This window comes from Myzus persicae, unplaced genomic scaffold, assembly GCF_001856785.1.
Source record: "Myzus persicae strain clone G006 unplaced genomic scaffold, MPER_G0061.0, whole genome shotgun sequence".
Classification (NCBI taxonomy): Eukaryota; Metazoa; Arthropoda; class Insecta; order Hemiptera; family Aphididae; genus Myzus; species Myzus persicae.
Window position 1 is genome coordinate 47018 of NW_019104284.1, and position 27740 is coordinate 74757.

Here is a 27740-nt window from a genome sequence, read left to right on the forward strand (position 1 = left end):
AAAACTTCACGGCCTCAATACCTTGAATAAACCTCCATACCTATTTTATATAAAGATAGCCTATTGCCTAATATACATTTAGGTACTCATAAACATGGCTTAAATATATTCACTCTCATAATAAAGTTATGATGTAAATAAAATGACGTTAACGTGGACTTCGGCGCAACTGCATATAGAGCATACTTATAGGCTTATCTTTTTGTTAAGTGCATTTTTAATCAAATTTTCAAGTGGTAATGTACTCGTAAAAAATACTAATTATTATTTACTTAATGTCTTATAAGTTATAAGTGTGCAACATTTGGCGTTTGGGAGAACTAATTTTATGTTGTTAGCTTTATTATTAGAGCGAATTGACCTATTATATTAGAATATTATCAATCTATGTTTGTTCTCTGTTATTTTACGATATTTTAATTTTTAAACTGTAACATTTTACGTATTAAGTAGGAATTCTGATCGAGCGAAAAAAACCACACCTGATGAAGAATCAGCAGTTATTTTGAGGTAAATATTTTAATATCTAATATACTTATTCAGAAATATTTATAATAATTTTCACGTTTAATTGTTCAATTTACGGAATGCTTTTATTGTTGTTTGAATGTAATAATACATTTTAAACCTATGATAATAATAATAATAACAATAATTCTTGATCAACAGTTTGTTGTAATACAATTTCATATACTCGCTAATAATAGATGTTGTTGCAAAAAGTTAAATCATTACCCATGCCTAAATGTAATATTATTCACCATCCATACCTTCATTATTTACACAAATATTTCTAAATATCATGTTTAAATTTCAAACAGGTACCTATGCATTTATTTTGTGCCAGGCGCATTGATTAATGCAGTGGAAAATACTGCCACGACCAACTGCATGCGGCGCACTGCATTCCCACTGCAATAATCTGGTCACGCGTTTCGCACGGCTTTGAACGGCCTAAGGTGTCTTGCATAGGCGTGCGCACGGGGGCAGCAGAGGCAGCATATGCTGCCCCTGGACTTTATTTGGGGCTACCGGGGCCCGCAAATATTAAATAATGGGCCTCGGTAAAATTATATTTCCACAAATGATTTTTTTTTTTTTTTTTTGGTCAAGTATAGATATGAATATTTTATGATTATAATTTATAGAATTTATCAGTATAAAACTAATAAACCTAGCTGTCTACTATAAAAACTGTACAACTGTTTATCCAAATAAACAAAATAAAATCAATACAAATTAATTTTGATACCCAATAGCAAAAGTAGTAAAACTACGGGCTGGGTTTAATGGTGAATTTGAAGAATGGACCGAATTAATCTCTGGTGCCCCTGAAACCGGAGTCTGCGCACGCCTATGGTGTCTGGCATGGTGAATCGTTTAGATCACCGTCATTCTAGAATTTCGTATATTTTTATCGATTTGATTGCGGAAATTAGCTTAAAGACACTGCACCGGTGGCGGCAAGATTTTTTTGTCTTGGCAGTGCCTGTAAATTGTGTCCAGACTCGTTTTAACGCTACCACTACCGCTGCAGTGTGTGGCGACCTTAAGTCAGCTTTAGAAAAATGTTTAACGCCTTTATAACGCATGCGGGTTGGGAGTCCTCTTAACAACAAAGTAGATTCTAAGTAAAAACTTAAGAAAATAATACTAATTATTACTAAGTAAATGCTGAGAATTCACAACTTTGTCATATCACGGAGGTCGAACAATATATTTTTTGTATCATCACTTCCATGTACCTACCGTTATAATTCTGTGATATATATATATATGATTATAGTATGATATTATTGTCGTGTCCTTCGCATTAAAACTTTTCAAAATCATTTAGGTACTGATACGTTACTAAATATTAGAAATTATGAATTGGGCAAGAAGCTATGATTCATAAAGCACGTTTGAAAGAACCCGAACTAAATTTTTTACTAAGTGCATTTTAATCCCATTCAAACACAGGTTTTTGTACATATTATGCTAAATAACAAACAATTATTAAATGAAAGTTACCGAGGCTGCTAATTTCAATTAATTTAATTTTCGATTGATTTACCTAAATATTTTAGTTTATTAAAAATACATCATTTAAAGATTATTAGAGCTGTTGATTGTACCTATTATTGTATACTATTATGAGTATTAATAATAAATTACGATGACGCATTGATGTCACAAGCTGCATTTGTTTTCAGCGTTTTTTTAAGCATGTTATATTTTAATATTAGAGTATACTAAATATTATTTTACAATTTTACGTTGAGCATTTCGAGTTTAATTTCAGTTACTTAATACTTTAGTGTTAGTGAATTGACCTACAATAATTTATACAGCCTACAGATGTTGGAAACTTGGAACATCCTATCTATATTTTTTGAGGCCTTACAGACCAATAAGCGAAAGCGCTTAGCTTATGTACCTACTTCCCGATGTCCGATTATTGTTTTCCATGTATAATAAATAAATAAATAAATAAGTATGAATTTATTTGCTTCCCTTCTGGGTTATGTAGGAAAAATGTTTTTTGATTAGCCTTAATTTTTTTTTTCAATTCTATACACCTATATGTATATTAAGTTTTAAATGTTTAATATTTTTTCTATACAACCCAGAAAAAAGGTCAGTGATTACAAATATTTTAACAAAATTTAAATCAGACCATTAGTAGTAGGAACTTGAAAAATCTTCATCTGTTAACAATTTTGACTGTCAAATAAATTTATAGATTTAACGGGGAAATTTTAAGGTGCATTTGAAATATTTTAGAATTCGAAGTGGTTTTAGTTCGCTTACATTAATGTAAAATATAACAAAATACAATTTATTTTTTAACAATAGAGGAGGGTACGGTTGGTTTGGAACACGTGTAGGTATGTGTGGTAAGGATTTGCCTCTAAAAACACGGGTGGTCACCCAGCCGGGAACTAGTGGCATCGGTCGATGCTGTCGGCCAGAGCACATTAAAATTGTGACTGAAGCGCGACGCCACACCAAGTCACAAAATAAATAATGCCAATATTCCAAATTGTCTGCTAAAGCGCCTTAAAAATAACAAAAACTGAGGATGGATTCGGTTGTTAGGGCTTAAAAATAAAATAAAATAAATATTTCTCATTTCGGATGTCGAATTTGCACAACAACTTTTTCCACACGGTATAAACACGTTATTTTTTCTCCACTCGTCTTAATTACATATTATTTTAAGCCGTCTAAACCGAAATTAACGCAATGGCAAACACGTATATAAATAATAAATAATAGTGTCATCGCTCTCATTGTTCAATAATTATTTCTACGTCGATAACAACGTTGTAAACAACGTTGTAACAATATAATAATATGTGGATAATATATAACGCATAATTCATTAGTGTACTATTACAATGTGTTACTCACTTAGTATTGTGTGTAAAAACGCGTAGGCATGATGACCATCCGGCTCGGCGTGCATAATAATATAATGCGTCGTGTGTGCGTGATCGGTGTTTTCGGAAACGTTTCCTGATGTGTCGGCTGACGAATGGAACAATTTGTTGGACGCGATTTAGCGAAACCGTCTGCCAACGAAATCGAACACGATTTCCGAATTCCGGTGGTCCTGTGTGTTTTTGTGGGCCGGAGCGGCGCGGTGAGTGGACGTTCGTCTCGGAAACATTGAACAAAACTACCAGCGGTGTCTATATATGCAATGTCTAATCGGTAATCGGAACGAAAATTAAATTTTTTTTTCGGCGTCTCGTAAACACCCAATGGTAAGTATATTATTATTAATAGGTGGATTATTATCAATAATATTATTGTTGTTCGAGTGTGCAGACGATGTCCGGTCGAGCTGCAGCTATTTAGATAAAATGTACAAAATGTACGAATGTCTGGTATACAAAATTACTAATTGGCCGTATTTGATAGGTATTTCTATCTATTTTTACAATAGATAGCCACGATGACACGTGTACTAAGTACAATATTATTGTATGTATCTAAATCGTAATATATAGACTGAGAAGTGAGAATATTCGCCTCACTTTAAAGAATAAATTCTCGGGGAGATTATTGCCGGAGAGAATGTATTATTCTCACGATGGACGAGATTATTATTACTAAAAAATATTCTCATCTCTAAGGTTAACGAATTGTATAGCTGTACTAATAGCATAAATGATACCAAAAGATTTTCTATCTTAGAAAGTGTATAAAAAAAAATATAGGTATTATATAGGTACTGGGCAGTTGGATCAAATCAACAAAAAAATAAATTTACCGTTGATATAAATCCCCTTGTCTAACGAAGTATGTAACTTGTTCAAATCTCTACTCATCTAAATTGTATATTTTTGGAGTGTGAAGTTGAAAGTACCTGTGAATTTCAGCTTTTACAAATAATAGAGGCTTATGATTAAAAAAATATCTTAAAAATTACTTTGAAAATAATATTTTAAAATATTATACTAAATTACTTTTTAGCTCTTAAAAGTATTTCAATACAAATAAAAATTAATTTCAATTTGTATTTATTCTGTATAATATAATATTATTTTAAAACAAGATCTTAATCATTGTTATTTGTTACACTTCGAATATTAATTGTCCATTCGTCATGCGAATAATTTGTCATTTCGACATTATAATAGTAACACGATAATTTTGAAATTTGAAATCATGATTGACAAAATCATTTCCGAAACATCAAAATGAAATGCCTGAAAGTAAAAATAAAGTATTTAACCCTAGCAAACGACCAATATATTATTGTAAGTAAAGAGTATTTATGACCGGTGTTTGGAAAGTTCACTTAAAATCTGAATTCGTCCAGGTCACATTCGTTATTTTTTTCAAAAGAACACATTATTGAGTCAATTATTTATTTAAAAATGAAATATTATCTGTAGAAATGAGACACCTCACAGTGTACACTACCTATAAAATATTACAAATAATGAAAATCATTACATGATAAAAAAGTATCAATAACATTTTTATTTTTAATTTGCATGTAGATTATTGATGCCTGTCAAGTTCTCTAAAAATATAAATTTCATTCACGTTCACAGTTTCACAATTATTTATAAGGATTCCATTTAAACTCGCTCATTAAAATTTCATATAAATATGAACATAAACTTGAACATAACGAACTCGTTCTTTCCAAACACCAACACAGCTTCCAAGTTCTGACTGCTATTTAACCACTGTAATGAACTTTTTTTTGGTTGATTATTTTCAAATTAAAATCGAGTACAAGACGATGAGGTATAATTTAGGTATTATTATTTACTATATATACCTATATAAGGGTTATTTTGAGGTTTAATGACCAAATAATAATGTATATTTTTCCTAGGAATCGTTCAAGCAATCAATTTAAAAATCCAACATAATATTATTTATATTATATTAAATTATTCATTTTATAAAGTGAGTTTTCACTAATATAATGATACAAATAGGTAAAGTATTTGGCAATAATATATTCTTAATATAATCTTTTGTCATTTTAAGAATTTAAATTTGTACTACTTCTACATTTATATATTATAAATATTATGTTTCCTAGAAAATGGTTTCTAGGCAATCGGCTTTTATTAAATTGATAGAAATCCAATATACACGATGATACCAAATAATTTCAATGTAGGTATCTCGATATAATAATGAAAAATGTATGAGATTTAAGATGTTAGTATAAAAACAATTATTTTTGTTTCTGTCATTAAAACATTTTATTTTCTTGGGAAAAAATATTGAAAATGTAATACAAAGTTTGATATTTTATTTGTTAATAACTTAAATTTAAGACTATTACAATGTATAGTATTTTAGATTCTAAGAGGAATACACATTTTATAGTATTTTTTTTAAATATAACGATAAAAATTATATCTACTCAGTCAAAAAGGTTGAAAATGTAATACAAGATTCCTCGTGAGTTGTTAATTCTAGAATTAAGAGATCTTCACTGAGTTGAGCGAAGTATGCAACAATTTCAAAAGAGCGTTTGAAGTTGGAATCTCAAAATTGATATAAAATTTGCAAATTATTTGGTGATAAAAATGTATAACATTTTTAATATTTGTATCTATAACATTTAAAAATTTAATAAACAAGGTATATAAACCTTGATTATACAAAAGTTATCAACAAATTTGAGCATAATAAATTCCGCATAATTAATATATATTTTTATGAGCGCCTAAAGTTAAAATTTTATACGATATTGAGATTCATGAGTAGGTATCTACATTAAGGATTTCTCATCAAACGGCTAAAATTATTTTGTTATTATTATTTCAAAGAGTAATAATTGTAGTAATTTGAAACATGGAACTGTTACAATGTTACTTAAATTATAGTTCTTTTATGACTAATGGAATGTAAAAAAAATGTAGACTTACAGTATACTATTTAATAAATAAATGTTATAATATAGGCATTTAAAATATGTTTTAATAAACATTTCTAGGCTCGATTAAAAAGCTTGACATATTTTATCGAATTTATTTTTAAATAATTTGGTATCACAAAAATGTGCAAATTATTTTATATCTAGTTAAAATCTCTTAAAATTTAAAACTTAAATAATTAAGACTTGAATATTTTATGCAATCTTCCTCACTTTACAAAATTAAAAAGAAGTGAAGCTTAAAGCCACAATAATTTGTTATTAAAATATTTGAAAATACATTTTTTACAAATATAAATATTTAAAAGTAAATTTTGAAAATGTTTGGTGTATAAAACATCTCAATATAAACATTGATTAAGAATGTCATATAAACATTATGTTATTTTGTTAGAGTTAGGTACACAAAAAAAAAACAGAATCCAAAAACTGGTTTTGGGTAAACATCTCAGTATTTCCTTGATTTTTTGTTTGTTTTTCCTGACAATTTTGAAAAGTACTGTGAAGTTTTGTTAAAAATCCCCAAAGTATCAATTATTTCACTTCTCTACCAGGAAAGATGCTAGAAGTAGAGAATATAAGCATTTTTACTACCCTGAATGGTGATGACAGACAAAAAAAACAAAAAAAGTTTAAAAAATATACATCATAATTATTGTGAAATCTCGTATAAAATACGTATCTATCTACATTTATAAATAGATTTTGCTTAAGCTTTGCAGTATGAAAAACTAGTATAAAACATTTTTGTTACCTGATTAATAAATAAGATGACATGTCTTAACTTATTTAACACGTTTTAAATTGAAATTAAGTTTAATCATACATTTGTAAGTTTGGATCAATGTACAAATATAGGTTTAGGTACATTGTTCAGATTTATTATTTTTCTTTATTTTTTTCATCTTTGGGGCTTGGACAGATTGTATTTTTCAGTGCTGTTCGCATTCTTCTGGTTATAAGGATTTTCATTATTTCATGTCAAAATATGTTTTTGTTGTCACTCAACATTTTAAAATTTTTGTTATTATTTTTTTTTCTCGTCTACTTCGAGCAATGCTATACCTACGCCTATACACAATGCACATTACACATCTACAAACATTTGGTACACACAAAATACACAAATCGGTCGGTGAGTAGCCGATTGAAGGGCCATTTCGGTGACCAGTCGCATGGTTTAATATTGATCGTTCCTGGCCAAAACAACCGGAAACTAAAATTTTCATTGAGCATTTGCTAGCTACAGCGGTTCTCATACTTTTTTGTTCGCGGAGCTCTTATGTTCCTAAAAAAAAATTACGGAGCCCCCAAAATTCAGAAATGTCTATTTGAGACAACAATAGTTCACAGAAAATGATGTTGATTATAAAAAAATATGTGGATTTATATTTATAAATAGTTTACAGTTTTAAACTTTAAAATAATACATATTGGTACGGTCCAAATAATAACAAATACAAGTATAAAAATTAAAAATGTAACTAAGAAATATAATAATAATTTAATAACTTGAATTTAATTGATACAGCTGATATATGGGAGTCCCGAGATTACTCTCGCGGAGCCCCAGGGCTCTGCGGGACACAGTTTGAGAACCGCTGTGCTAGCACAACACGGCTGTAGGCATGATAAATAGTTTATCGTGACTGTATGTACATAATATTTTGTAGCTGAAGAGCTGCAGACTGCAGTATCATTTTATTAATATTTAGACCACAGTAAAGAGTATAATCCTTTTATATATATAAAAGAACAGGCCTTTTTTATGTACCAATTTTGTGACGACGCTATTTAACTTTTTTCCAATTTTTTTTTCTCAAAGTTGTTCCAAATACCTTCGTGAGTGTCATCAAGTCGCCCGATTTTCAAAATTTTGATTTTAAAGGGTTGAAATCGGTCAAAATAAATTGTTAACGTGCAAATTGTATATCTATATATATATTTTACAGTTTGGCGACCTGTGGGTTTCCATAGCGACATGCAACCATAACTTTTTGTTCGTCTAACTTTGTGTTTGATCGGCATGTAAATATAAATTGTTCCGAGAAGTAAAATTCTATAAAAATTTGTACGTTTATGCACCACAAAATAAAACTCTAAATGTAGTATACCAAGAGGTTTTGACTTAAGCCATATTAAAATTAAGCAACTACGTATCATTTGTAAATATTCATAAAAAAAGTTATATATAATTATAGAAACATTTTTTAATAACAATATGTGTATAGAATCATTAGAATCATTAGTATCATTTGTAACTACTACTATTATTATTTTTGTTGTATTATAATTCTTTAAAACACAACAATTTGTGTTGATTTAAGAATTTAATTTTGATAAAACAAAAACTACACACGGGCGAAGCCGGGTAATTCAACTAGTACTATATATAATCTACCGTGAATGAGTGTAACCAAGTGATAACTGATAAGGGACAGAGATACTATCCGTGGTGATAACGAAGCCTATGGCCACGATTATAAAGAACGTTATAAATGTATAAAATCCTCGTATTTTCTAGAATATTCAAATGTTTATTGTTCATGGTTAAATAAAAAATAAATAGCTTACTTCTTTTTCGATTATTATTTATATTTCATTATAGATACACATTTTATAATATTATCGCCATTTCGATCTCAACATTTCAAGTAAGATTTTTTTCCATCAATTTATTTTCTGTGGCTAATCAACTATCTGAATCATTTACAATAGAACACAACATAAATAATCTTAATTTAATTTTTTTCTTCACAGGTTGTGACTGTAAAAACAAACAATTATATAAATTATATCAGTTTTTGGTTGACATAAAATGAGATTGATTCCTTGACACCGGGCCCGGTGATTGATATATAGTTTTCCAATAATTGTGATTATGAGTAAGATTTATACCACATTAGAATCTAAAATAATAAAGAGCATCATGTGTCTCTGTAATTTTACATTCACAGTGTTCCAGAAAAGTCAACACATTAATTACAAATATTCCGATTTTCCACAAAAGATAATTGTACCTATTAATCCTGTTTGAATTATTATGAAAATGGGAGTTTGAATCATAAGTGAGTTACTTTTAATATAATATATTACATCTACATTGTGAATGAAATGAGTGTATTAGTATAATAAAACATTGTAATTCTTATGATTTCTTCCGTAGGTATTAGTGGTATTAGTAAAGTATATAACCTAACAATATTTGAAACTGTTTTATTTAAATATTTTATTATTTCAACTCCATACTATCTATGATATTTTATTATTTAATCTTTACTTTGTGTTAACTTAACCTTAACATCATACATTTAGTTGTTGATCGCAACAGTATGACTGTACAATAAATTAGCTTAATATTTTAATTTAAACTTTAGTATATATATTTTTGTGGTCAGTGATATTAGAAATAAAATGAGATTGATTTCTCTAGTGGCATATATATTGGCAAGGGGTCCTCAAGACAAAATATCTCTATTAAAATGGGAAGAATGAAATACAAACACATGAAAATTGTAATGATTAAAATGTAATATTCATACACTTTGATAGAATCATGAAAATGTTAATATTTTACATCAATTTGTCCAATGTTTGAATGTCTAATAAGTTACCTAGAAAATGCATAACATGTTAATCTGTTTATTTACCTTACAGTGTATCGGCTAACCAAATTATATGGGAATAATCTTCAATTCATGGACGATGTTTAGTATTTGATGTTTGTGAATTATTACAAAATTGGACATTTTTTTATCTCAAGTAAGACATTTTTTAAAATCATATTACTATGTATAACTGTATAATAAATTAACTTATTAGCTGAATATTGTAAAAAAAAGCGTATCTATATTTTACTTCAACCTTAGGCATAGAAAGCAAACAATAATATTTTCTGGATTTGGGATGGCGAATGGTGGTTGTTGCCACTTAGGTGTCTCAATTACAAATTCTTGAAAAATTAAATATTGAATTTAATTTAAAATGATTATAAAAACTGTATACCTTTATTAATTTATAAAAAATATTATTAACTATCAGTTATCATTTAAAAAACCTTAACATACCATTGACTTAATTGTTAAGCACCTTCAATGTCTCATTTTGGTAGGGACAAATTGATTTAAAAGTAGGTCGCCGTTATGGATAGTAATGAATTTGAATTCAATGGTATAAAATCATTGTACATGGGAAACAATTCTGAGCGAAGACAGTCTGTCAGCCTATAATATTAATATAATATTTATTTTACTATCAAGCATTAGTACTTCAGTAAGTTAAATTCATTTTTGACCAAAAAATTAATTTTGAAAAGTCATTGTGTGTATAAAATATAATAATATACTCTAAAAGTTTCAAGCACCTATGAATAATATTTTTAAATTACAACAAAATAACTTAAAAACATTATTCTTGGTTATTAAATAGTGTGTAATTTTGAAAATGAAATAACTATAAAAAAAACTGTGTTTAAATATTTTTTAGATTTTTGATCTGTAGCTATAAAAGTTGAACATTATATAAATATTTTAAATTATTTGTACATAACCTATTTGATAAAAAGATCAAAACGAGTCAAAAATATTATTAAGTGTATGAATTAATTAAATAAGCATATGGTGTAAATTTCAAGTATCTATAGTTATTCGTTTTGGAATTACAACAAGATAAGAAAATTGCTACTTGAAAAATCGGGTGAATATCCAATGTTTTACAAATTTCAACTTCAAATGCTCATAAAAATTTAATTTGACTTTCCAGTAGAATTCTTTTTTTGAAGTAGGTAAAAAAATGTATTGTTTATTATTGATTTATTTAATTTCAAGAAATCATGTATACAATTTTAAAATCATAGATATTAAAAATTTTTTATATATTTCTAACCCAAAGTAATTTACAAATTTTTGTAATTTTTAAGAATTTTGTCAAAATTCAAAATTTAAATACTTAAAAAAATTATTGTGGACTTATAGTCAACTTTTTTTTTAATTTCCAACAACAACTTACTAGGAACCTTGTATTATATTTTCATGTCTTACTCCTGTGAAAAAATTATATTAATAGTACTTAGTTTAAAACAAACAAATGATAATCAAAAACTTTGTTTGCTTATAAGTAGTTCAACACTGGTCAAAATATTTTGAAAACGCATAAAAAAGGTGATAATAAACAATTGAAAATTTCATGTCTCTACTGTATTTTTTTTAGATTTACATCAAAAGCCAAAATCGATTTTGTTGAAAATTGGTTTTCTGTAAAAATGTCTGTTTTTCCTTAATTTTTTGTTTGTTGGAGATTTTATTCAGCAGTGGAAGGGTTAAATTAATTCTAATTCCTTTATAAAATAATAAGCAAAATATACTGATGATAAGTATAAATATTATTCTATTCTGTGACGAGTACCTATGTAAATTAATGTTCAATTATTACAATACTCAAATACTATCATGTATCCATATAATATATTTACTACACAGGTTTAATCAACTGTAATAATAAATTAACATATGAGAAATGGTTTTTATTTGATTTAAAATTATAAAACTACTGTATGCGTTTATGTTAAGTACCTAGTTTAATTTATAAATATCCCAATAAGATGAATATCCAGTTAATATATAATAATAATTTTTACAATCTACCAAATTAATAAAACATCAAATAAACTTAAAAAAAAGAATGTTTTTGTGAAGAAGTTACTCAGTTTTATAGTAGACATATTTACATCATTATTGAGTAGGACACGATATTTGAAAACATAATTTAAATTTTATGATAAATCATTGTACCTATTCAATAAAAAAACTATTCTTAGCAGGGATGATCTGTCAGTCTTTATTTATAAGAATATTTTATTAATTTATTATGTTTCTGTATTGCTATTAGTAGTATTTATAATTAATGGTAATATGGTAGGTTAAACTAATTTTTTCTGAGACAAATCGCATATTATGTAAATGTGTTATTATTGTATTATTTCATATAATATTACTGTTATTAACTACAATATTATATGTAGTCTTAAAATTTATCATAATATTTTGAAATTTGCATTGTGTCAAGTAAATAATATAATATACTAAATATACTTGATATCAAAAAGATTTAAGTTACTACCATAAATTTTTTTTTCAATTACAACAATAACTAAAATATCTAATTTTATCAATATTTGAACTTGCATGTTAAAGTGCTAGTAAAAAATGTATGCATTTGTATTTTGAAGATTTTTAAATGTATCTAAGAACAATTTATGAGAATTGTATTATGGTTTCAACAGCTATATAGTGCTTAAAATGTGTATAAAATCGTTAAATTTATTGCTCCGCTCTGAATTTAAAATGTTATTAATAATGAAATAAAATTTATCTGATATCTGCAGCTATTTCAGTGGTTAAGTCAACTGATAATTTATTATTTTTAAACATCATAAAATAGAATAGACAATTTATTTAGGCTTATATCAGCTTAACTAAAAAAATATTTGTAATAGTCTATCTCTTGTTCTATATTAATTATTTATGATTTATAGTTCAGTTTAAAATTGTTTGTACGTAGATAATAAAGATGGTTGTTTTAATTGCAACAAAATAGTATATTCATTAATCATTTAACATAAAATTTGTATTAACATTAATAAATAACATTGGTTGGTGATTTATCTTAATGATACATAAACATTAGTTACAATATGTTCACTGTGTTATAGATCATTCTGTAATTATTAACTTTTATAATCTATTATATAATATACATAATATACTTAACAATTAAATTTAGTCTTAAATTGATAAATAAGAAAGTGCACGGATGTTAGAATAAAATGATTTTACATAGTTGATTTTTATATTTTAAAACTAATAATAAGGATTATAACAATGTTAGGTACCTACCTATGCATATAATATATATAAGTTTATATTTTATTGATCGAATGTATTAAAGTACTAGCAATAATTGGGTACATTCATTAAATATAATCATTTTTTTAAAACACTTTTGAGAAAACTTTTATAAACTATTGAGTTTATTTTCAGAGAATTAAAATATAGTAAGGTATCTAGAGTAGGTAATGTTTACTTCTTTGCATATAACATAGTATTTTTTTAACAACATTATATCATAGTTTTAAGTATTTTCCATACATGCATATTGTACAAATACATTTATAATTTATATAAATATGTAGATAATTTTAAATTTGGGTTATATCATGATTTGCCTTGTTTAATTAGTTGATGTGAATCATAAAATGCATAACAAGTATAGATAAATCATTAACAATGTTGGTACCAGTATTTATTTTGTAATGTACACTTTTTGAACATTTAACGTTTTCTTAAATTTTTCAACATTTTGATATTCTCCATTAAACTATTATAATAATGCTTTCAAGCAACTATAGGTCCATACTCCCATTTAATTTTATCCAGTAGTAGATAATTATACTATATTTTACTCATATATATGTATATTGTATATAATATATATATATTGAGTTAATTAGAGCAGCATAGTACATTCCAGTCTTGGCAAAGCTACTTTTTTAAAGTATTCAAGTACAGATACAGGTATTTATTTTGAAAAGTATTCAAAATACGTATTTTAATGCTCAGTAAAAAAAGTAATTGATACTTTACATAAGTATTTAAGAATACTTTCAATTTTTTTTATAAATACATTTTTTAACAATATAAATCAACAGAACCTGATTTTCATGTTTTACGTTCATTTTATAGAGCATTTTACACCACATATTATTTGGTGTAATTATCAAAATATACACGTTTTTTTGGCAGAGTAAAAGAATTTTCGGTTGAGTATAATTCTCATTGAAAAATAAATTACAGAATTTTTTTTTTTTACACAATTAAAATCAAAACTATAATAGAAAATATTATATAAACTTCAACAAATAAGTATTTGATTAAAATACAGATACTTTAATAAGTATTTAAAATACCTTGCTCAAGTACTATTTAAAAGTATTTGAATACTTTTATTCCAGTACTTTACAAGACTGGTACATTCCAAATATAGGTAGGTACTATACACATGTAGGCGAACATTTTCAGTAGGGTCCATATGCTTGTTGGAAATAAATGAAAAAATCATATACACTTATTATTATATACATTAGTGATTAAAAGTGTTATATTATTTGTATAAATTTTATTATAATACCTATATGTATCCTAAATATATATATTATATGTGTAGATATGTACCTAAATATTTTTTATTTATAAATATCTACCTTCATAACATTGCACAATATTCAACAGCATTAATTAAATTCTAATTCTTAAAATGTAATATGTTTTACCAAAAAAATCATATTTCTACATGAAACAAGATTCTAGTATTTACAATGTACGTACATAAAACACTTAAAACAAAATACAAATACTGATCATTAATCACATAGTTTATATCATAATATTTTAATTTAAAACAATTAACTTTTTTTATTTACATTTAAAAAATATAAAATGCATACAAACATAATCAATAATGACTTTACAATGATAGTTACCTAATATAATTATGTAAAAATGTGGATTACAATATGGTTTTATACTATTATTATTAGTAAAGACCGGATTTAGCATAAAATGCATGTTGCTATTTTCAACATCATATACATGCAGTCAATGAGTGTCCACTAATCATTACTTGATTGATTAAATATCAAAATTTTAAAGTGCATATTTTTTCATATTTTTTCATATTTTTACAAAAAATCTTACAAACATACACCTAACAATCTAAAAAAGTGTTTATCAAAAAAAGAACATAGATTATAGGTACATTTATATAATATTAATATCAAATATTTTACATCTTAAAGAATATTCGGAAAATAGGTTAGGTTATTATTTTTCCAATTAACATACTACATTAAATTTTTCCTACTTTTTTCCTACTTATATCAGTATATCACCAATGTATCTACTATTTAATTTTAATAAAATATTTTTTACAATGTACTTATCAATGATAAAAAATTAAATTATAATTTAACAAATTACATTATGATATTAATTACATATTTGTTGTATTATACATCTTACTTTTTGTTTAATAAAATTTTAATAAAATTTATAAATAATTTCACTGCAAAATTAAAATCAAATATAAAATGTAATTAAAATTGAAATTTTATTTTGCATCTTCTTCTTGCATATTTTAAAATTTAAAATGCATATAAATCCGGTCTTTAATTATTAGGTTTAAATTATAAAATGTATTGTTTTAATACATTAGAAACTAAAACCCACCATTTAGAATTTTTAAAAATTTTTAAAATTAATTTAGAGACATTAAACCATAATAAATTTCCAACAGCAACTAAAAACACTAACAATTTTAATATCATTAGTAAGTATAATGAACTATTATCTTGGAGCAATTTAAAATCGTTTGGACAGCCAATATATAAGTATAGATTGATGAATTGATCTTTTATATTTTTCATATTACTGTATAGGTCGTTTCAATCGCCGCCTAGCCCATCATAATAATCCGTTAATCTCCAATCTTTCATCTGCTTCTATCCCAGGTAGTCCAGTTAAAAGACTTAAAAGACAGTGGTGTCGTGACCTGCTAGCCTAATTTAGTCCTACTCATGTCGTAGTACCTCCGCTGGGAGGCCTCTACACTCAGTCTAATCTGTCGTTATTTATTTTTTATCTATTTTATTTTTATTTAATTCATCAATTGTTCTTATTGTTCTATTTTATTGTAACAGATTGAATAAAAATCCTTTAATAACAAAAAAAAAAAAAAACTGTATAGGTAACAAAAATGAAAAAATATTATATTTTACTACCTATATTTCTACATTATGTTTAATATTGTCTATATTTAGTGGATAAAGTGCATACTACAAATCCTGGGCAAGATAATGATAATTTTTAACTGAATTAGGTGAAGTTGATTTAAAACATTTTTAAAAGTTCAACATTAATAGTCATCTTAAAAATGTACATCATGATAAAATTTCATTAAAATTGTTTAAAGTAATTTAGGAAAAATCTAGAGAAAGAATATAGTCACTCTTTATATTATTCACACACTAATTTAAAAAAGTTAGATGAACTTTTTCAAACTGATTTAATTTAGTATTTTTTATTTTTTTCCCACATCAATTTTTAAAAGTTAAACTTCTGATTTGTTTACTGTTAACATCTAACTTATTGATTTTGAGTTAATCATTTTCATCAAATTGTCCACCTTTGAGTCTATACTGAATGATATGATTTGATGTATGTTCAAAATGTGCTCGTGTTGATAGCGAATGTTGAACTATATATGCCAAGTGCTATAGAAAAAACAGTCAAAAAGTATAGAAAGTGTTGTAGGTACATTGGATCTTGGTCAATTCTATAGTCTGTATTTACTATTTAGTAACTAATTTATGTAATGGATACAAGTGCCAAAACATTTTTCGATACTTTGACTACGTGTACCTGTTGGTTTTAGGAGATTAAGTGTAGAAAAAATGTAAAAAACTACCTATATAGTATATAGGTAAGTATGGGCTGTGTGGATCATTTAATAGATTTTTTGTTAAAACAAAATTATCTCAGACCTAGTTATTTATAAATTATTAGTTTCAAAACAAATCAATGTTCTTCAATCTTAAAACAGTGTTTTGGTGAGTGAGTAACCCAAGTAGGTACAACATAAATTATTTTGCATGTATACCTATCGCAATGCTCAATCAGATTCAAGTTACTTATAAATTCATAGAAAAAAACATTATTTAGTCAATTGCTAATGTAGGAAAGTAAGTCGTGTATTCCAAAATCATTTTAAAATTAAAAGCTTCAAAAACTGCTCTGTACTGCAGTATTATTCTTTAATGGGAAGTAAGTGTATATCTCAAGTGAACACACACACAATAAAAAATATCTAGTTACAGCTTTTTTTTCACCCTTTGGTGATTATAAATTCCACCGAATTTTGGTACCAAGTCGATTTTAGGATAGCATTTATAACATTTAAATTCTACCAGTAAACCATTGATTACAACTATTTTTAGTATGAAACTTTTCAACTATTTTATTTAATTGTCCTGAATATCTAGACAGGTAGACAGCACAGGTTTTGTATAAACCATTAATTATACCATAATATGAACGCTTACAAAATATTAATGAATACTGTAAGATATTATTTTTAGTTCATCCATTGATTTCAAGATAAGTGTATTGAACAAAATAGTCAGCAAATAAAGCAAAGTTTTGTTTTGTTTAAATAATAAAAAGAAACTGGTGGTGAAAAAATAAAAAGTGTACCTCTATTTTTAAGACAATTTAATTTTGTAAGTCCTCAAATTACGAGTTAAAAAACTAATACAAATAGAAATTAACTAATTGAAATGAAATAGTAATCTGTCATTATTAAATTTAAAAAAATATAAAAACTGTAAAAAAAATCACACTTTTTATCGTTTTAAGTAAGAAAAATTAATACTTTAAAAATGTATGAAAGTTTGAAAATATCAATGACATGTTCAATATTGTTATACATAAAATAAAACGGTTCATTTTTGTTTTGTTTTAGATTTAAAATGGACAACGTGAAGTTTTAAGAGAATTTGAGACTTCGAGAATTTGTTCAAGAATAAGACTCTACGATTACAAAGTAGTGGACATGCAAATAATGTTGGCATATTATTATGGGAAATCATAGGGGTACTCAAACTTGAACACCTCATTAACTCATGGTTCTTTATTGTAATATTTCATCAATAAGAATTGTTACGAAAACAACCTACTTAAGATGAAAATGAACTCAACTGAAAATATACCTTTTCAAAGGCGAGTACTAAGTACCGGAGCAAAACGAAAGGAAACAGTGATTGAACTTGTGCATCAACGTGACTATACCAGTCATAACATAGGTGAGTCTTATGGTGCGATACTGAAATAAGTACGAACAATGCGGTTGAACGCTGAACCTATAAACCCTGAAGTATAGGTCTCTAACCTCTATACTTCCCACCTACTGCAAGTTTCCCCCAGTCCATGGCTTGCAGTTATTAGTGTGATACCAAAATAAGTACGAACAGTGAGGTTGAACATTGAACCTATAATCCCTGAAGTATAGGTCTCTAACCTCTGTACTTGGGACCTACTCTTAAGTTTCCCCCAGTCCATCGCTTGCAGTTATTAGTGCGATACCATAATAAGTACGAACAGTGCGGATAAACTTATAAAATAAATAAATAAAAAACTGCAGTTTAATCTGTATAGAAAACTCAATAGTATCACTAATGTAAGATAATATAAAAGATTGGAATGGTTGAGCCATGTGTGGAGAACAAATGGGGGTGTCTTAAAGAGGATTTAAACAGAAAATAAGTAAGAGATGGCAGTGGCGGGGCTTCAGTCTTCATAACTCAAGGAGCAAGTGTATAAACAACCCACCAACCACATTTACTGAGACAAAAGTAATATTTTTAGGTTCTTCTCTAGTTTAATTTTTCATTAACTTTTAAAATTTATGATAGATACACTTATTTTTTACTTGAATGATCAATCTTCTGTTATGAATTATAAATAAACCTGTTAAACCTAAAACATTTTGTTTCCCGATTTTCGGGGCAGGAGCGTCACTTCTTGTATTCTTATAACAAGCTGCCCCTTAGAGATGGTAACTAGGTAGATCAGATCAATACAATTCGTAATGGACAAATATACCTGTATAGATTATTTGATATACTTATATTTAAGCCTAACCAGTAGTCTAGAATATAATATTGATGTTCATACATAAAATAAAATCATTGTTTTTTTTTGTTTATGGTGGAAAATCAAAATGGATGCATTATTCAATCCAGAAATATTTGCAGAAAACATTCAAAAACGGATTTAAAATTGCCAAACTAGAAAATATTCAAATTGTTATGAGAATAATGTTAGTTTATTATTATGAGAAATCATATAGGTACTCAAACTCGAAAGTCTCATTAATTAATGGTTCTCTATATTCTTATTTTTAGTTGAAGACACTTGTAAAGAAGTAACCCCCCGTGATATCTCCATAACCGACACTGAAATAATGAATGTACATGGGGACATCGTGAATGAACGTGGCGATTTGAACCCAAATGAATTGCTGGAGGATGCTGATAGATATAAGCATAGTGGATCAAGTGGTTGGCTTCTTGATCCTTGACTTCTATTGACTGGAGACGATAATAAAAAAAGAATTCATTGTTGTAAAAAGACTATCAGAAGAAGAAAGAATTTTAATGGCTGACAGTATTGAACACTATACAATGTGGATGTTTCTACTGATGTAAAGCGAGGGCATAAGGAATGATTTTGCAAAAGTTTTAGTATTATCACTGAAAATTGGATTTACTGAATATGAACAAAATAGGTATAATCAAAAAAAATAAAATATAATAATTAAAATAAAAATAAATTATTTTTTTTCAGACATAATATCATATTATGATTATCTGCTTAATGGGCAAGTAAGCATTAGTATATAACTTACAGTTGATAATGAAGATTATGTTAGTTTGTTATTATCGGAAATCATAGAGGTACTCAAACTCAAGGCTCTCATTAATTCATTTTATATATTTATTTTTAGTCTAAAAAAAATGGAAAACAACCGTAATATTCCAATAACAGAGATTGCACAATAAATTATTTATTTGATGAAATTACACCCAATTCCAAAGGATTACATAATATATTGACGAGCATTACAGAAAGTGAGAGGCACTCTAGTGGTGGTTCAGATGAAAACTTAGAAGAGAGTAAGTTAATACTATTAAAATATAAGCCCTCTATAGCCAAACTTCTCTGATAAACTAAAGACTGTTGTTATATTATTCTTAACATTATTGTATTTATTTAATCAAATTGTGAAAAAAAAGCGGGTAAGTGGATGTCGCTCTGCTGTACAATACAAGTGATTACAAGTGGGTCACTGTAATAAATGGTGATAAATTTGAATTCAATGATATAAAATCATTGTACTAGGAACACGATTCTGAGCAAAGACGGTCTGTCAGCCTATTATATTACTTAGAAATTTAATATATTTGATGATATTATTCTGATTGAAGTAATTTATTTTACTATCGAGTATTAATACTACAGTAGGTAAAATTAATTTTCGTACAAAAAAAAATTTTGAAAAGTCATTGTGTGTTTAAAATATAATAATATATTCTAAAAGTTTTAAGTAGGGATTTCAAGGGTACCCACAAATAATATTTTTAAATAACAAAAAAATAACTTTAAAAATCATTATTTTTGGTTATTCAATAATATGCAATTTCGTCCAAATTTGAACATCAAAAATCTATAAAAAAAAAACTATGTTTATATCTTTTTTAGATTTTTTGGTTACATAGCAAACTATTTGTGTGCAACTTTGTTTTAAATTTTTGATTCTTAGCTATAAATGTTTAAAATTTTATAAATATTTAACTACAAAATAATTTGTACATTTTCAGTTTTGATAATTTTTGTCAAAATTATAAATGTTTATGAAACAAAGTCGTACCAATATATTTTTAATAATTTTCAACTGGTTATAACAATATATCATCAGGAGCCTTATATTACATTTTTAAGCTTTTTGTCCCAACAAATAAAATTGTATTGATATTTTAGAAGAGAAAAAATTGAAATTTGAAAATGTCCGTAACAGCTCAAAATATTTTGAAAATTGTATTAGGTATATGAATTTATAAAATAAACATATGGTAGACAGTATTGAATAATGATTGTGTTGTTTTTAATAAGTTATCATAACAACGAAAACCTTACGAAAAATCGGTCAGAAACAAAAAACCTTGTATCCAACCAGAAAACATATTCATGGTAAAAAGAAGCGATTTGGTGAGGAGTTTTATGTTCAGGATTTAGGTATATTGTAATGGTTTTATAAAATGTTATCGTATTTGTCACACTTCAGTTAGTTATTTGATTGACGCAGTAATGGATTACACGTGCTCTCGTGGACATTACTCAGCAGTGCTCAGTCCAGCACCGTAATTATGCTTTGATGATAATAGGTGTACTCAGAAAACTGTACGGAAAGTAATAAATCCGTAAAGTGACATTGAAAATATTATAGAAATGTATATAGGCGTAGACTTTAAACATATGCACAATAGCACAATACCCGGTCGATAAAATAGAATTATTGAACCCTCAGTGATATACCGATAGCTAATGTATTTTGAAGGAAGTGGTTTATGGACAATGGTCAGAACGAATGTATGATATAGAAACGGTTTGCGATGTTATGCCTTCCTCCATTGTGATTTATGGACATTGGACACATTCATACATGTATAAGCATTTAATTTATTTAATGGTTATGATATAGAAATGGCTTGTGATGGCCGCCATTGCGCAACAAGTGTAAAACAAATAAATACGTAACTACATTATTGTATTATTGTATTATTTATTATATAAATCAGCCATTAGGAGACCCATGGAAATATTTGTGTTTAAATGATTAATATTAGTTGACATTAAATCTATAGTGCTTGTGGATTATGCTAGCAAACGAGTACAATGATAATAAATTAATTTTAATAGGAACGTTTCCCGAAAAAAATTGGAATTAAAAAATATAAAACTACCTACTTGTGTTTATGACTATACAATTTGAAAATTAATGAATACAAACTTATTTTTTAATGTTTTATTAAATAAGTGCTTAGACGAAAAAAAAGTTGAATAGCTACCTAATTATCTATACGTTAATTGATATTTGATACGTCGTATAAAAGTTATCGTGAATCAGAAATTTTAACTAAAACAGCGTCATTAGATGCCCGCTTTCGTTTAGAACCTAAAAAATTTATGTGAATCTATGCAAAATATTAATGTTTTTGAAACTTTGACTGATGTCTGGATAACCAAATGACGAATCTGGTACAATCACAGGTTATTTATTATAGGTTGCAAACGACATAGTTATGTCATACGAAGTAAATAACAAAAGACAAATTAATCCTATATATGTATATATGATTTATCATAATGGTAATTTGTACAATTTTTGTTACGTAGAGTAGTAATTATTAAAAAAATGAAGATTATTATTTAATGTTGTACTTATATGATTGAATATGTTTCTTTTTCTTTTCTTCAAATTATGTAAAGTAAAAAAGTGTTCTAACTTTTAACTCCAAACAATACAGACTAAATATAGGCCCATAAAAAAAAATACGCCCACGAAAATTGTACGCTCTGGGATCAATCCCCCTCTTCCGCCTCTGGGCGGACCTATACATTTTGTTGCCTAAATTTTTTCTTAAATTGAAACTATTGAAATATAAAATAATAATTAATTGTTGCAGGAAAAGTATCAGAAGAACTTACATTGAATATGGCCGACACAAAATATATCAATACATGAAGATATAATTAGAACATTTGAACTTTTGGAGACTGATATTATACGAAATAATTTTACCATAGTTATGGCTGTAACTTTAAAAATAAGGTTTAACGAATACGAAAATATAGATTTAAGTTTGGTGTTTGAGTGTTTCCACCAACACCAGTTTGATGATAATAAATCATTTAGTACCTATAGGTATTTGTATTTTGTATAAATCGAAGAAAAACGAAATAAATGTTATTTTACATTGGTAGATATGGTTATTATTATCCGTTGAAGTGGTTTGTGGGCCGACAATGTTTTCATTATTTTTGATTACCTACTGAAATGCATATTCTTTAATTTATATTTTGTGCATAAAATCGCATATTTTTACGTATCCCGAGTGTATATTTGAATGTACTTGCTGATATCCGATATCTAATCATGATAAAAGACCTGACCGACCGCTACACGGATAAATACGAAATTAACAAAACTAATTATTGGTGGCCTAATAAGATAATAATATTATATTGTATGTAAAAATGAAAATATGTCAATAATCGTTCGCGGGACATCATAGACTACGTATTACAGACATATACCTAGTACGAATTGAAAATATTAATGTACTCGTACAGAAATACGAACCCGCCGGAAATTGTTTATTTATAAAACATTTTCGATTAGTTTCAACATAATGTATGTAAATAATTGTGGATTGCACAACTGGTGGCATTCATCTCGAATTCGAATTTTTTTCTAATGAATAAATATGTGTACATATATAAAGCTGACGATGCACATTATACTTTTTAATTATTAAGATATTCTCTAATATTTATATTTGTAAATATTTTACAACTTTTAAAGTTGAGTTCTGTTTTATTTTTATCAAAAAATAAAATAATTTTAATTTATAGTAAATGCAAAAATATAAAGTTAAAAAAATATCAAAACAAAATTCGAATTTTTCCTTTATTGTGGTATGGGGCCTGTGGGGCAGGGGCTCACACACGTTATTTTGAATTTATATAACTTATTACACGTAATTGCAGCTAAATACAGATGTGTGCGTATATTAGGAACTATACTGACTAGACACTGGAAACTTAATACGAATTGAATGAAAATTAAATAACGCTATGAAATTAAATAATACAATAAACATAACTAGGGTTCAAATTGTATTGCTTTAGACGTGGATATAAATTAATATGCAATCAGGTACTTCAGAAATAGGAAATATCGAAAATATGCACATCAAAACATATTATTATAGATCATCTAGTAGTCATATTTCTAGTTTTTTGATTTTGATGTAAAAATCATTTTTTCTAACATAGATACCTACTGTAATAACGCAAAAAATAAGATAAATATAAAAAAAACCTTATGCCTGGGCATAAACGAGTTAAAAAGTTAAAGTTAAGAACCTATAGGGCTGTATGATTCTCCACATTTATAAGTGCTGAAGAATAATACCAGATAAAAATATTAGAATAATAGGTACACTTCGGTTGTCGTTTGCGCATCGCTATTGTTAATTTTGATCTTTTTTTTGTAAGACAGTTGCGCATCGTTCGATTTTTCGGCTGTACATAGTTCGCGCGTGTTATTTAACAATAGAATTGGAAAAAGGTGTAGGTACACCCAAAAGCTCAAGTGGTTTTCTAATTTTAATTCTAAAATGCACACATCTCTAAATTAAAATATTTATACGGTATTGTTAGTTTTACACAGTACTTTAACAATAGCAGTGGCACTTACTGAATTGAATTCTGTTATTATATCAGGTATCTATTATCTATAATTCTTCAATAATTATCATAATTCATCAATCTTCTTACATATTGATACATCCCCCCCCCCTATATTACCACGTACATTAAAATTTTTCCAAAAATAATTGTTATACAGATGGGAGATGTGTGCTGGATTTTTCACAGATATTGCGGACATATAAATATTATTTAAAAAATTTTTTTAGGTGGGGAGGAGATTATATCACCACCAGCTAGCGATCACGAACATCAATTAAATATCGATTTGGTACTTACATTAAGTACCTAATACTTAATTTTATAATTTTGATAAGTGTGGAATAATATTATCTATAAACACGCACAAAAAAGTTATTTACAGAACTTATTTTTCAAACATTTATTCTCTTTAATGTGCAGAATTAATAATGAAACAAACAAAATCAACGAAATTATATAACAAAACTCATCTAGACAGATTTAATAGTAATACCAGGTATACCAAAAAAAAAAAAAATAATAATAATAATTAAAACTAAATTATAACGTACAATAGGGGTTGTCAAATAGCTCGCTGACTTTATCTGGCCCAGACACGAAATGTGTTTTTACATTATTATTTTTTTATGGTTTACATTAGTTTTCATTTGATTTTTGATTTTACCTTTACTTTTTTTTAGACAAACACGTACGTTAAATTGCACGAGGGTCCCAAGACAATTTCCCAAAGTCCAACTTCTAAAGCAGCCCACCAAAGATACTAATTGGTGATCTCTGATATATTATTTAGTATCTATCTAAGCAGTTTTTTTATGGTTTCACAACCTATACTTTTCACACACGTGTATGTATGTTTAAATGTTATGTTAAGTTATGTTATGCATTGCTTTGAATATATAAATAATTTAACGTAAGTTCTCTTATTTACACTACTATTATCAATGTAAAAATTATTTATTCTGAAACAGATGTCTTCAGGAGAGTTAATTATTGATAATAATAGACAATGTTATTATATCATTACTATTATTACTATTCGATGCGAGCGTTTGTTAACACATATTTGCATTTTGTAGTAGGCATTTGGAAAATTAAATGGTTGATTTACCTCTAACCAATAGCTGATATTTTCTTTTCGTATTGTTCTATATCTTACGTATATTGAATTCGATGACCAAAAAAATGATTCTCGACAACAAGCATAAAAAAATACCTAAGTAAATTAAAATAAATTGAAGTCCTCATCAGTTCATTTAAAATTAAACGATTAATTTACCTCTAACCTATAGCTGATATTTTATTTCCGCATTGTTACACATATTTTCCGTCGACTGACTATGATGACCAAAAAATTGATTCCTGACAATGAGCGTAAAAAAATACCTAAATAAATAATAATAAATTAAAATCTATACCAGTTCATTTACAATTAAACGATTAATTTACCTCCAACCTATAGCTGATATTTTATTTTTGCATTGTTCTAAATCTTACGTTTACTGTAACTAAATCTTACAAAATTCGTTGACCAAAAAATTGATTCTTGACAACTGACGTAAAAAAATACCTAAGTAAATAAAAACTCAAATTAAAATCTGTACCAGAAACTTTATAACAATGCGTTTAATAAACCTACATTGTAATTTTATTCTTTGAAAGTTCATAACGAACCGTCTAAATATCTGTACGCGCTAATATATAATATTTTTTTTAAATCGCAATTTCACCAGTTACTCATACTATTTATTGCGACAAAAGATTATACGTACTTCGTGACTGCGACAAACACAAACTCATATTTCACACGCGTTTTACGCGGCCGCTACTCCAATTTAGGTGTTAGTAGTTGTGTTCCATTATAACATCGTCGTGAATAGAGAAGTCAATCATGAACGTCGACGTCGATGAAAAATTGTTTTCCGCACGTGGTATTTTCCGCACTTGACCAGACGACGATGTCGATCACGCCACCGGAGCAGCTGCGGGAGTAGTGTTCCTTGCGACTCGGTGTCGCACGACGATGGCAGATGGCGGATGGCGGATGGCGGATTGTGGATTTTTTCTTCACCACGCAGTATCTCGTTCACACCCATATATCGGATAAATATAAACCGGGCAAAAGTTTCCAGTCGTTTATTGAGCATATTTCAGATTATCGCCGCCCTCTCGTCGAATATCACATACAATACAATATCACTTATCATATTATACGTCGAGGCGGCGTATTCTTAATATTTTATAAAGGTAGTTATATATATATATAACGTTAAATTATGTGCAGTGTTCGATGGCTGTGTTATCTGAAGCATTTACAATGTTACATGTTCTATATAGGTATATACTATACACAGTACACACCTATACTGATAATCGATAAATATTTCGTTATATTATTAGTTATTACACCTAAAAGGCAGGTATACATGTGCGGCACGCCGCCTGTACCTATGTACTTTTACAATTAGGTAAAACCTGCGAAACATCATAGTGTTACATTTTTCCTAAGCCTATACATATTATATATGATATTACTAGTTTTATATACGTGAACTATTCGGGTTTTGTCGAAACTCAAAACGAACAGATACAAGTTTAGATATCAAAAAAGTCGAGACATCGAGTTCTATGTATTGTAATTGTAATTATTTCTAGGGGATTTCAACGGAGCTAGAGATTATGCAATATTTATTTAGACATCGACGGCCATAAATAATTCTAAAAAACCACGATGTCAAAATTTACAGAGGTGTTAGTATATTTAATTTATAATATTCCAATCGAAAACTAGTAGGTTTATTTGTAAAAATTAGTTTTAGTTCTAAGAGAAGCGATGAATTAATTTTGATTATTTATGTGCGAGGTTTTTTTATTCGGTGGGCCATCGTGTTTTGGAGCAGAAAAAATGCACAGATCAATTCAACCTTCAACATTTAAAGTGGTTTATGGTAGATTATTATACCTCTAGTTGGTACTTTCGGAAAAAAAGTACAGTAATTTTTTTAATAATACGGAAAAACCAACAAAACACATTCGGAGAACGGGAATATTTACTCAACGCCAGTATTTGGCAAAATCGATTCTATTTTTTAGTATTAATTAAAAAAATTATAATACCATTTTGTGAACATCATATAATTTCAAACATATTTTGAGATATTTGTAGACATATTAAAATGTCGTCTATTTTCGACTTACGT

General features: G+C 27.2%; 2 long non-coding RNA genes across 6 annotated transcripts; one reads left to right on the forward strand and one right to left on the reverse strand.

The window, feature by feature from the left end:
- The first annotated feature begins 372 nt into the window (after positions 1 to 372).
- LOC111040871 lies at positions 373 to 22824 on the forward strand. 3 transcript variants are annotated; one of them, XR_002605255.1, is made up of 11 exons: positions 373 to 510; positions 3423 to 3752; positions 9161 to 9285; positions 9358 to 9468; positions 10058 to 10162; positions 17972 to 18311; positions 19251 to 19327; positions 19413 to 19795; positions 19855 to 19934; positions 20015 to 20183; positions 22755 to 22824. It is a non-coding gene; the product is annotated as an uncharacterized LOC111040871 (long non-coding RNA). The 3 variants fall into 3 exon arrangements; XR_002605254.1 differs by lacking the exons at positions 373 to 510; positions 3423 to 3752 and adding an exon at positions 8701 to 9054; XR_002605256.1 differs by lacking the exons at positions 373 to 510; positions 3423 to 3752 and adding an exon at positions 8701 to 9054 and having other exon boundaries at positions 19855 to 19892.
- Positions 16182 to 27073, reverse strand: LOC111040873. 3 transcript variants are annotated; one of them, XR_002605258.1, is made up of 5 exons: positions 26313 to 27073; positions 25990 to 26110; positions 25820 to 25926; positions 25652 to 25756; positions 16182 to 16724 (listed from the first exon to the last, which is right to left on the reverse strand). It is a non-coding gene; the product is annotated as an uncharacterized LOC111040873 (long non-coding RNA). The 3 variants fall into 3 exon arrangements; XR_002605257.1 differs by lacking the exon at positions 16182 to 16724 and having other exon boundaries at positions 24368 to 25756; positions 26313 to 26733; XR_002605259.1 differs by lacking the exons at positions 16182 to 16724; positions 26313 to 27073 and adding an exon at positions 26180 to 26284 and having other exon boundaries at positions 24368 to 25756.
- Positions 27074 to 27740: the final 667 nt, after the last annotated feature.